At 35.1% G+C, this 10416-nt stretch overlaps 1 pseudogene; it reads left to right on the forward strand.

Annotated features, from left to right (window-relative positions):
- Positions 1-5447: 5447 nt before the first annotated feature.
- Positions 5448-6655, forward strand: LOC149214096 (uncharacterized; annotated as a pseudogene).
- The last annotated feature ends 3761 nt before the right edge of the window (positions 6656-10416 follow it).

A 10416-nucleotide genomic window follows, 5' to 3' on the forward strand; every position in this document is an offset into this window, starting at 1 on the left:
GTTTGGCTTAACAACGATTTAATCATTCTTATGCCAACAATCAATATGCTACATTTTCATTTTGGAAAGAAAAGATCTCTATGTTGCGTACATTTCCATTTTGGAAAGAAAAGATCTCAAGGATTATGTAGGATCCACATGCATCTAGAAGAGAGGAGGTTTATGAGTATATATACCACAGCCATCAGAGAGGGGCCTTCGATTTATTTAGACTTGCTTGAACAAGCCCATAACCCATTGAACTAGGTACTCAGGATATTTTTTCGTGGGCGGTGGCAATATTCCATTAGATTCAGTCCAGCCTTCTTGCCTCCGAGAATACTTTGAAAAAAAAAATCCACAGTGGAATGGATAGCAAATTAATCTTCACTGCTTCCTGCTTGGCAGTAGTTTCATTAGTTGTATTTGTGTATGCGATTCATCACAGTGAGAAAATACTCGACGTCCAATCGCAGATGAAAAACCTCAAAGGAAGTTCAAGTGCATTTTTGCTGGTAACTCCTAGTCGCCCTTTGTACACTTTCAACACCAGCGGGAAAAAAATGGGCAAACCTACTTTTCTTTAATTATATTTTTGTAAAATCTACTGCTTCCATTTGGAGTAGTTTGGTACACTGCTAAGCCAATTCTTTTCAGTTTTAAATACAGAACGTACCAAAAGCACGAACTGCAATGACAGTTGGGGATTTTCAAAAAAATATATAGGTCTAGTATGTTCAATTAGAAGTTCGAACGACGATTTTAAGTTTAAATTTGACGGAAATGGACTTTTCTAGGGTTCGTAATCTCTAAATTTTATGCAGTTAGAGGGTTTCTATCATTGAGTTGGCGATTCTAATTGCGAATTTGACGAAACATTGTTACATTGTTTAAATGAGGTTTTGGCCCGTAAATTATTCGTTGAAATGGTGATTATGAGTGTAAATTTGACGGAATGTTTGTTTGAGGTACGCAGTCCGAAGGGTTGAAACCGGGACCTGTGCCATAATAGTTGTTCCATAATCAAATTTCTTACTAAATAGTTGAAAATCCAGAAAATTAGAATGTCAAAATGTCAAAATATCTTAAGGCCAGGTATCAAATGCGTGCTCCTACAGACAATGTAGCATCAGGATACATAGTTGTTGGGAACTGAGACCTATAACAATGTATGTAGCGGATGTTCATAGGCAATTCCACCAGTGAATTACTTTCAAAAGTAAGATGAAATATAAGCATTTATTATTAGAAATAATGCCTCTATCATAGATCCATCTGCAGAGCTCTGGTAAGATGGAATGAACTCAACAATGTGATCAACCACAGAGAGAAACCAACCGATTTCCTTGTGCCACTTAGCTTTCCTTTCAGCGGACAGGGGCTCCAATTACCATAGCTCATCGAAAGTGGAGGCTGCGTTCAATGGATGGATCAATTTGTTTACTTCACAAATAGAGATTTTTCATGAAATTCCATGAATTCCCAACAACAGCGCTGTCATTGCAACATTTTAATTTGTCCCAAATCTAAATAAGAGTCTTCTATGTTATGTATCTGAGGGGTTTCATACCCGAAAGATTGGTAATAGCATTAGACAAGGCCGTAGCTGAAGAGACACCCTTGTTTCCTCCAGACATGTCCTCCACCAGTAACCGCTTGGCAAACATCTCTATCACAAGTTCAACATCTTCCCAAAAGCATTGTTAGGCAGGATATCCAATCAACCATCAAATCCATATATATTCAATAACATACATAAATACTTGTAGAATTCTTGTATTTTGTGTCTTTCTCTAGGCAATAAACATAAATCAATATTGAACCCTCACTGATAAATACCTACAGAGTCCATAGAATGGCAATCATCTTCTTGCTTCGATCTCTTGCTCTCGGATTGCATGTTTGGAAGCCTGTCTGGCCAAGCATCTATTTCCAGAGCCTGTGTCTATGAATTTTTAGGCTGCGAAGAAGGGGTATCATCCCTATCAAAATCCTCCGACTCAAATAAACCTTTTACAAATACAGTCAAAGCAGGCACATGTACTTCCATGGATCGAGATTGTGAATACCTCCTCGATCTCCCTGTGGTACCTTCCATTCAAAAACCCAATTGAAAAAAAAAAATTTGAAATGAAATGTCCATATTGGAGATACTGGTTCAGACAACATTATATTAAAAGAGAATTGTTTTCCCCTTTTTTTTTCTCTTCTTTGATTCTAAATTGAACAAGGGATACTCTAGCCTTCCAACTGTTAAAAAAAACTTCCTAATTCAGAAAATTAAACTTGAATTCTCTCTTTAATACCTCCAAAATCAAGGAACTTCCAAGGCATTCCTACTCAATACAGATCTGAAATACTCAGATCAAGTGTTTCAGATGCAAAAAAAAAAAAATCGCAGAGTGGAATTATTTTTCAGTTTCTGAATATACTGAGAAAGTTTTATTTGTCTATTAAGCTGCCATTCATTCACCCATTATGGTTTCAGCTGGGTTGGGAGAAGGAAATCTAGCTTTTGTGGTGCCTATGGATCCTTGTTTCGGTTAACGTATGACTTGTAGTCATACTTATGAAACTCAAGATGGAAATATCAAATATATTTTCATTTATAGTTCCTAACCAGTTTCCCCGGCAGACTAGAGAAATATGAAACCTGATATACCACTCACTTCTTCAACATCAATCAACTTCTAACCTTCATGATTTCAATTAAATAACATTTTAAAAATCCTTTTAGAATCCAATGCCACTCAATAGTGAAAGCATTTAAAAATTTCCACTCTTTTGACCCAATATTATTTTTAAATGTTGAAGAAACCCACATTGTAGAATAAAGGTTGTTTTGAAATATTTTGATGTTTAAATGTGAAAGAAACTCATATTACATAAGCGATCAAATTTAAAACTGGACAGAAAACCTCATAATTAAGTTCTGTCGATTTTCTGAGAACCCCTATTGTCCTTGTGATGTAATTTTTAAGCTCCATGATGCACTGATTTGACATTTGAAGTTAACACATAAAGTTTTTCAAAAAAAAAAAAAAAACTGAGAGTTGCATGTCAACAAACTATATATCTACAGAAAAAAAAAAAAAAAAAAAAACAAAAACAAAAAAAAAAAAAAAAAAAAAAAAAACAAACCAGGTTGTTCAAAACACCAAGAAATGGTTTCATTCAAGGTATCTATGTTACAAATATTCAGTTTCCATTAAGGATTACTTTTGTGGATCTCATAATTCTTATGGTGTGCTTTGATACAACAAAAGTTTGATATTAGACTCCATTCATTTTATCCTTTCAAACTCTAATTAGGTGGATTGGTCTCTCATAAAGAACTGGTTTAAAATTTCGAAGTCAATGAGTGTCTGACAGCACAAAGATAAAGTTTAAACCATGAATGTATACAAAATAATTATTTCATGCTTTAGAGGTAATCTCTTTCAAGCATATACGAAGAGCACCCAGAGTCAACTGAGTAAAATACTACATTATTTGGAAGACAACAAAAAATTTAGCTCCATGGCACCTAGAGGGGTTTAGAGCGATCTTAAATAGAACAGACATTAAAGGCAATTAACATAAGTTCACTGCATAAAGATATTAAGAGAATGTCAAAGAAGCCTACTGCAGAATTTCTAGTTTGAAATGTTGATCCAAGAAGATGAAAAGAACCAACAAGTTCTCCGAATTTTCTTGGATTTAATCTAGCATCCTTAGCAAGATCCGAGCAAGATATACATCCTAGAGGTTTCCCATAATAAAAGAATTATGAAAACTATGAGTTGTTGCTTATATTCTTCAGATCACAATCCTCAAGTTTGACAGATTGCTAATGCATGAAAGTGGAAACTATTCACTTCATACTTTCTACCTCAGCATCAAAACCAGATCCATTTTATGTATTTGACATTGGCAACAAAAAGTAATGAATGGTTGCGTTCTCCAATTGAGAGGCAATTCTAGCTTCCAATAGAGTTTTGTATTCGCTACAGAGCTCGTAGCCTAAATATTTGTGAATAAAAGAAAAGGGAAAATCAAGAGGTATAGAAGATGTTTCCACAGGAAGCAGTCTAATAACACATTCTGTAACTTTTTTAGGCTTTCATTTTTCTCTGGTGTTCCATTTATATCATCTACAATTTTCTGTCTTTTCTCGATAATAATCCATTTGGTACCATATTGAACTATTACTTACCTATTGTCTGGCTAGCTTGCACCCATTTTCCTTTTTTTCCTCTGAAAAAAAAAATAAAAAATAAAAAAATCCCTGCAACCAGCCGATCCCAGAACTCATATGATCACATGGTGCTTCTTTTACGCTCTTGAAATGATCCCATGGCACTCCCCAGATGCTTCTAAGATGGTCTAGTAGTGCTCCTTGGTTTCTCTTGCCATTCATGTTCCATAGTCCACTCTTACCCCTCATTTTGAATGAAGCTTTTCTTGTTATTTTGATCACACACACACTATGGATTTTGATCACAAAGCAGGTTTACAGGATGATAAAGCTTTGGGTGGCCTAGGGACATATACGTGTGCTTGATTGGAGAAGTGTGTTTGATGATGTTGATGCTTTGGTGGTTCCTCCATGTTGATGTGCATAGATGGCTCATGTGATAAGCTTTGATGCTATAGTGTATTATTGATGATGTGACGTGCTCCTAGACATCGTGATGTTTACATTGATCACTTGACCTGGTTTGTCCTAGCACCTTGGGGCTTGTTTCTTGAGTACCCACAGATTGAATGAAGTTGGTGGACTACAATTAACTGAACTCATAGTAATATCTTCTTACACTCAGGAGATAAAGAATATATGCATTTCATGCAGAAGGGAAAGCAGGAAAATGGGAACAAATTAGGCTGGCAATTCGTTTCCTTTCTGATTTAGTACTTAATTTGATATTTGTGCAATGCATGTGTGCAGAGAGAGAAACATATATTACAATGAAATCAATTCATGAAGATTTCCAAGCTCTTTTGGCATAGGGCCAGATAAATTAGTTAGTGCAAAGGACCTGAATCAATGAATGTTGTTGGACATCAGTCATGCAAATTGTCTGCAGATGAAATCTGTTTCCTAGTAGTAATAGTTAATGATTTCAAGTATTATGACCTACAAAAAAATTCTACCAGATGGAGATAACTTCATTTTTATTCATTAGCCGAGCTACTTATGAAGAAAGAATGAGAAGTTCTGTAGAATTTCAGAATATCATTAATTTTAAAGAGCATGGAATAGAAAGGGAATGATCTTACAAGTGCTACATCTGTGATGAGGTTACCAATGAAGGCAAGAAGGGAGAACATAACACAATGTTATTAAAATATGAATTATGGGCACAAAAGGTGATGAATTTTATATTGCACTGGTAAACCATGGACCTGTCAGCAAATCTTAAATCCTAACCCGACTAGCACATTGCATTTTAAGACTATTTATCTTTTCTACTTCTATCAACTAGCATATGCATATATATATATATTTTTTTTATGTGGAAGAGGATACAACCATGAGTTTTGCTTGCAAAATTGTTGCTGAAATTGACCTTGTTGATTAAGACGTTACAAACATTACAAATTACATTGATAAAGAAATCCTTGATTTGGTACTTGATTGGAAAGCAAGGGTAGCAATAGATGATGACCACTCTTTCTATGGGCATAACAATTCCACTTACAAAACAAGTGAAACTTGATGGTGGAATTATAGCGATCACCTCTTTAGTATCTCTTCTTAGGTTTCTTTGATGGAATACCCAAGGTCTCACAACTATGTTGACAAGAAGTCAGACATAATGCCTTTTACTTGAGTTGAATGTGTAGCCATGCATGATTGCTTTGAAGGAGTGACATTGGAAGTTGACGCAAACAGATTTTTCTTCATATGTGGAAGAGAAATCTTGTACAATTTCAATCAAATAATTAGATGTCCTTCATCATGATTGGGTCAATGGAGAGGATCTAGTTTCATCCAGATCTTTAATGTCACATGGTTCAAGGGATAACAATTTGAATATTCTTGATCACGTCTAATATCCTGAAGCACTGATAACACAGAGTATGTATTTCCATGAAAACCTGCAAATCCTCTAGAAAAGATAGGATATGTAGATAAATTTGGAGAATGTTGGAGCCATGGATATCTAAAGGGTTTAACCCTATTAATGATTGTCACTGTCTTAGGTCTATCCAGAAACCTATGTTTCAAGCTCAGATGACTATCATCAGTAAATGTTTTATCTAGTAAATTTGAAGATTCCACTAATAAAGAACCATGATTATTAGTAGTCAAACATTAGAAGGCACTAATGGAACCCTAGAGAAGACATGGGCATTCCCTCTTAGAAAAAAAAAATGATTTGAAAAACAAAAGACCTCTCAAACATCTTTAAATAAGAATAAATTCAGTCCTGAAATAAATTTTTAAGATTAAAAAAAAAAAAAAGGAAGTCAATGGGCAGCTGGTAGAGTTGGTATATTAGGAAGGGTTCAGGGGTTTGCAACCATTAAACAACTTGGATTTGATGTTTAGGGAAGAAGACTTTCTAGCATTTCCAGTCATATATTATCACTTAAGAATCTAGTAGCAAGTTATGATTTTCTAGGTCTAAGGAGATTGGAGCTAAAAGTAGTTAAATTTCTACTGGACTCTGTTAAGTGTTGCTATCTATAGGAGCTAGCTCGCATTCTTGCAATTTTGAATATTATTGATTTTGATTGATTGTTTTGACAAATTCTAGTTCAAACCTCCATCACCATGGGAGCAGTTGTCTTCCAGTTAATTAATCTCATCATTTGACAGTTCTTGCACGGTGACAATATCCTTACAAGATTATATTTATCTTCAAGTTGTTCTCCAAACAACCATCTTCAAGTGATTAATTGTCTTCATGTCATGAAAATAATTTGGTCTTTTGTTGGCTAGACTAAGACGACTACAATTAAGGGATATCACCTAGGCTTGGACACATCTTCGGATCCAAGGAGTCTCCTGTATATGGTATGTTATATTGACCCAATCGTCTAAGGCCAATCTTCAAAGAAGTTAGGGAGTCTTTCGTATTTTTTTCCAGCTTCTTTACATTTAAAGGCTCCCATATATAGCATGACTTGTTGACCCAACGCGCTTAGGCTCATCTCCAAGGAAGCTAGGAGTCCTTTGTGATTATCCCAGCGTCATTACATTTGAAGATTGTTTCCCTCGTACCTTCATGGCTTCAAAAGTGAGAAAGAGGCTATATATTAAAACAGATCTTCAACATACTTCTACTACAAGTTGGTTCTATGTTGATGTTATGCATGCGTCAAATAAATTTTACAAATAGAGCTAGAGTCTCCCTTTGAATAATAATAATAATAATAATAATAATAGGTCATGGCCAAGCCAGACACGAAATTGGTTTATGAGACCCCTTGTTTATGGGACAAGCGATCCACCTCCTTGCAGTGATTTGACCACTAAAGTCTGTGGAGGTTTACCTTTTCTACTTCCCGCTAGATTTGAACCTATGACCTCTTACAAGGAAATACATGTTCTTAACCATTAAGCCCACCAAGGCCATTATAAGCTTTATCTTTGTACAAATTTTAAACGTTGCATGCTTTCTATAGATGAATGATTATAGAAATAAGCAGATGAGGTTGTTAAGCTTCTTGGAACCTATAAGTAGATGAGGTTGTTAAGCTTCTTGGAACCTATAAATGGAGACACCAGATATGCAATATAGTGACGATGTCACAACGAAGACCTAATTATAGAAATTTAGTTTATGGTTGTAATGCTCATGACTTCTGTTGACTAGCATGTGTCATTTAAAGAGCCTCTACTTTAAACATAGGGATATAGTATAGAGTGGTTTGAGTTACTACGAAGCCCAAAACATGCCAAGAGTTTTCCCTAAGTGATCCAGTACTATCCTTACCATTTGATAGTTCTTTTAAGGCATGGTTAATTGGTTAAAGTGTTCTTAATTGAATTGAACTTCTCCAAAAAATCGATTTTCACTAGAATGCATCAATCTAGCATGGTGAGATTCAATGTAATGGTTGCTTCTAATCCATACATATTAAGCATAGTCTGGTAACTAAGTATGCTTTGTCATGTTGTTTGTTTACTAAGACGAAGAAATCTAGAAAGTAATCAAGAAATTAGTTAATAATGAATAGGTACAAGTAACAGAGAAAAACAATAAAACCAGCAAGCAAACAATCCAAAGAAAAATGGGCTGACATGATGTAACCTAAGGTTGAGGAAACGAGGATGCCAACAATTATTGCATGGTGCATAACCGATGGAGGCCTGACAAAGATGGTCTAGTGGGGTAGAATTTTCTAGTGAAAATATAGATTGAATACCATGGGCTTGTGTAAGGCTTACTCTGACAGTGGTTTTTAATGATCTTAAATTAAATGAGAAGATCAATTCGTAGAGAATTTGGGATTTTAGAATGGAAGCTTATTTAGTCAATAAAAGACTAGTGAAAATATTAGGATACACTTTTACCCTTATTCTAGTGTTGAATAAAAATGTCGTGAAAAATAATGTGTCTCTAGTTTTGGATAAAAGGACCCTCAACTTTCTTTGCAACTTTTGTGGTCACTGGCCACTTATGAAAGGAGTAGGCATCTTTAGAAATTCGATGCCATTTAGAGGGGAAATACTAATAGCAACAGGGCAAAGGCAATTATTCCGTTCATTTAATTATTTCTCACTTGTTTGATCATATTGTGAGCTACAATATATATCATGAGATTGTTTTAGTACTAGTAAACAATGATTAAATATATAATAAATTTGAACCTTTTGACATTTAGAGGACATTCCTCTCAATTTACAAAAAAAATAAAGTATGAAAATCATGTTGGGAAATAGTTTCTGAAGTTTGGAGTCTTTTATTTTCAAGATTAACTAAATGGGTTGGAAGATGAAAAAAAAAAAAACCCATCAAATTGCAAGAGCAGGACTTTTATATTCACTAAGGTTTTAAAGGAATTATATGCATAAAACTTATACTAGCACCTCCTAGTGGAATTGATAGTGCACTAATCTGTTGCTTGCTATTATTTTGGTTTTGGTACCACCTTATGGCATATACGGGTCCAAATTCTATTTTCCATGATGGACAGTTGAATCTGTTCCAACTCTAATTGTTATTGAGGGTTCCACAAGGATGTCACATGAGCGTTTATGATGCCCATTTTAACATAGATATCCACCTATGTTAAGGTTCTCTTTTGCAGTTCCATGTTGTTATTTATGAACATTATATACATCTTGTTGGACACATGAAAATCAATTGATGGATTTGGTATTGATGATGGAAATGTTGGATGTATGACCAAATGTATGACTTACTTGGTTACAATTTATTTAGTGCATGACTTGTCAGAGTTATTATTGCATCATATAGTCTTGTATATATATATGATTTATCTAATCAATGACTTAGTGAAATTATGATTTATCTGATGTAAGATTTAATTCCAGTATGAAAAACAAAAATTGACACGTGGACACTGGGTTTGATAAACATGGTGTTTAAGATCATGTATCTATATCTATTTTGTGGCTATATATATGCATGGATGAGAACTAAACTACATATTGGAAAGAACCGTTTGATAACCAAGATCTAACATTCCATTGGGGGAGGTCGAGACGACCAATGAGGAAAGGTACGATGTACATTGTTCTATTACATTTGGTATCTACTTGATATGCACTCTTATGACATGAGTAAAATGCAAATGACAGGTGGCAAGATGACCTGACTGGATTATTCGATGACAAGTCCAACCAACTCTGTAGTGTGGTCTGTGCTCTGAAGGAGGGGTGGAGGTGTTTCCCACCGTGTATCCTCCGAAACCTGGAATCGTGGGGAGGACAGCTGAACGCTCCCCCTAGACGTGTGATGACGACTGCCAGATGCCTGCTGGGGAAAGTTTGGTCGAGGTATTCGATGCTTCCACAAATGTCAGTTTTATTGGTGGTTAGTATGGCCGTTGCCACTAATAGAGCAGCAGAGGACAGATAGGGCGAGAACGGAAGTAGGCCAGGGTGGATAGGAAGATATAGATCAGTTGGAGACTCTTGATGGGAAGTAATGTCATTGTTTGACTTATCGAATTTTAATGCTATAACTCTCTCTGGTTTGCTATGCTTTCAAACTCCTTGTATCTTTTCATTCTAACTTCAGGACGAAGTTTTCTGAAGGAGGGGTGTATGTAATGCCCCACTTAAATCTTATCCTACAAATTTTGTTAATATTTACATTATCTGAAAATATTGAGAAATATTGGTCTAATATAAATTTATGATTTCCATTATTCAAATTCCGCACTTACCTTCTCAAATTGAATATTATGTAGGATATGGTCCCCTTCCATTATTTCATAATATATGTATTCATTTCACATTCCCCAATGTACACTCAC

Source organism: Pinus tabuliformis, chromosome 1_1 (genome assembly GCF_031772625.1).
Source record: "Pinus tabuliformis cultivar Carrire ecotype Pingquan chromosome 1_1, CPIR1, whole genome shotgun sequence".
In the NCBI taxonomy this organism is placed as follows: domain Eukaryota; kingdom Viridiplantae; phylum Streptophyta; class Pinopsida; order Pinales; family Pinaceae; genus Pinus; species Pinus tabuliformis.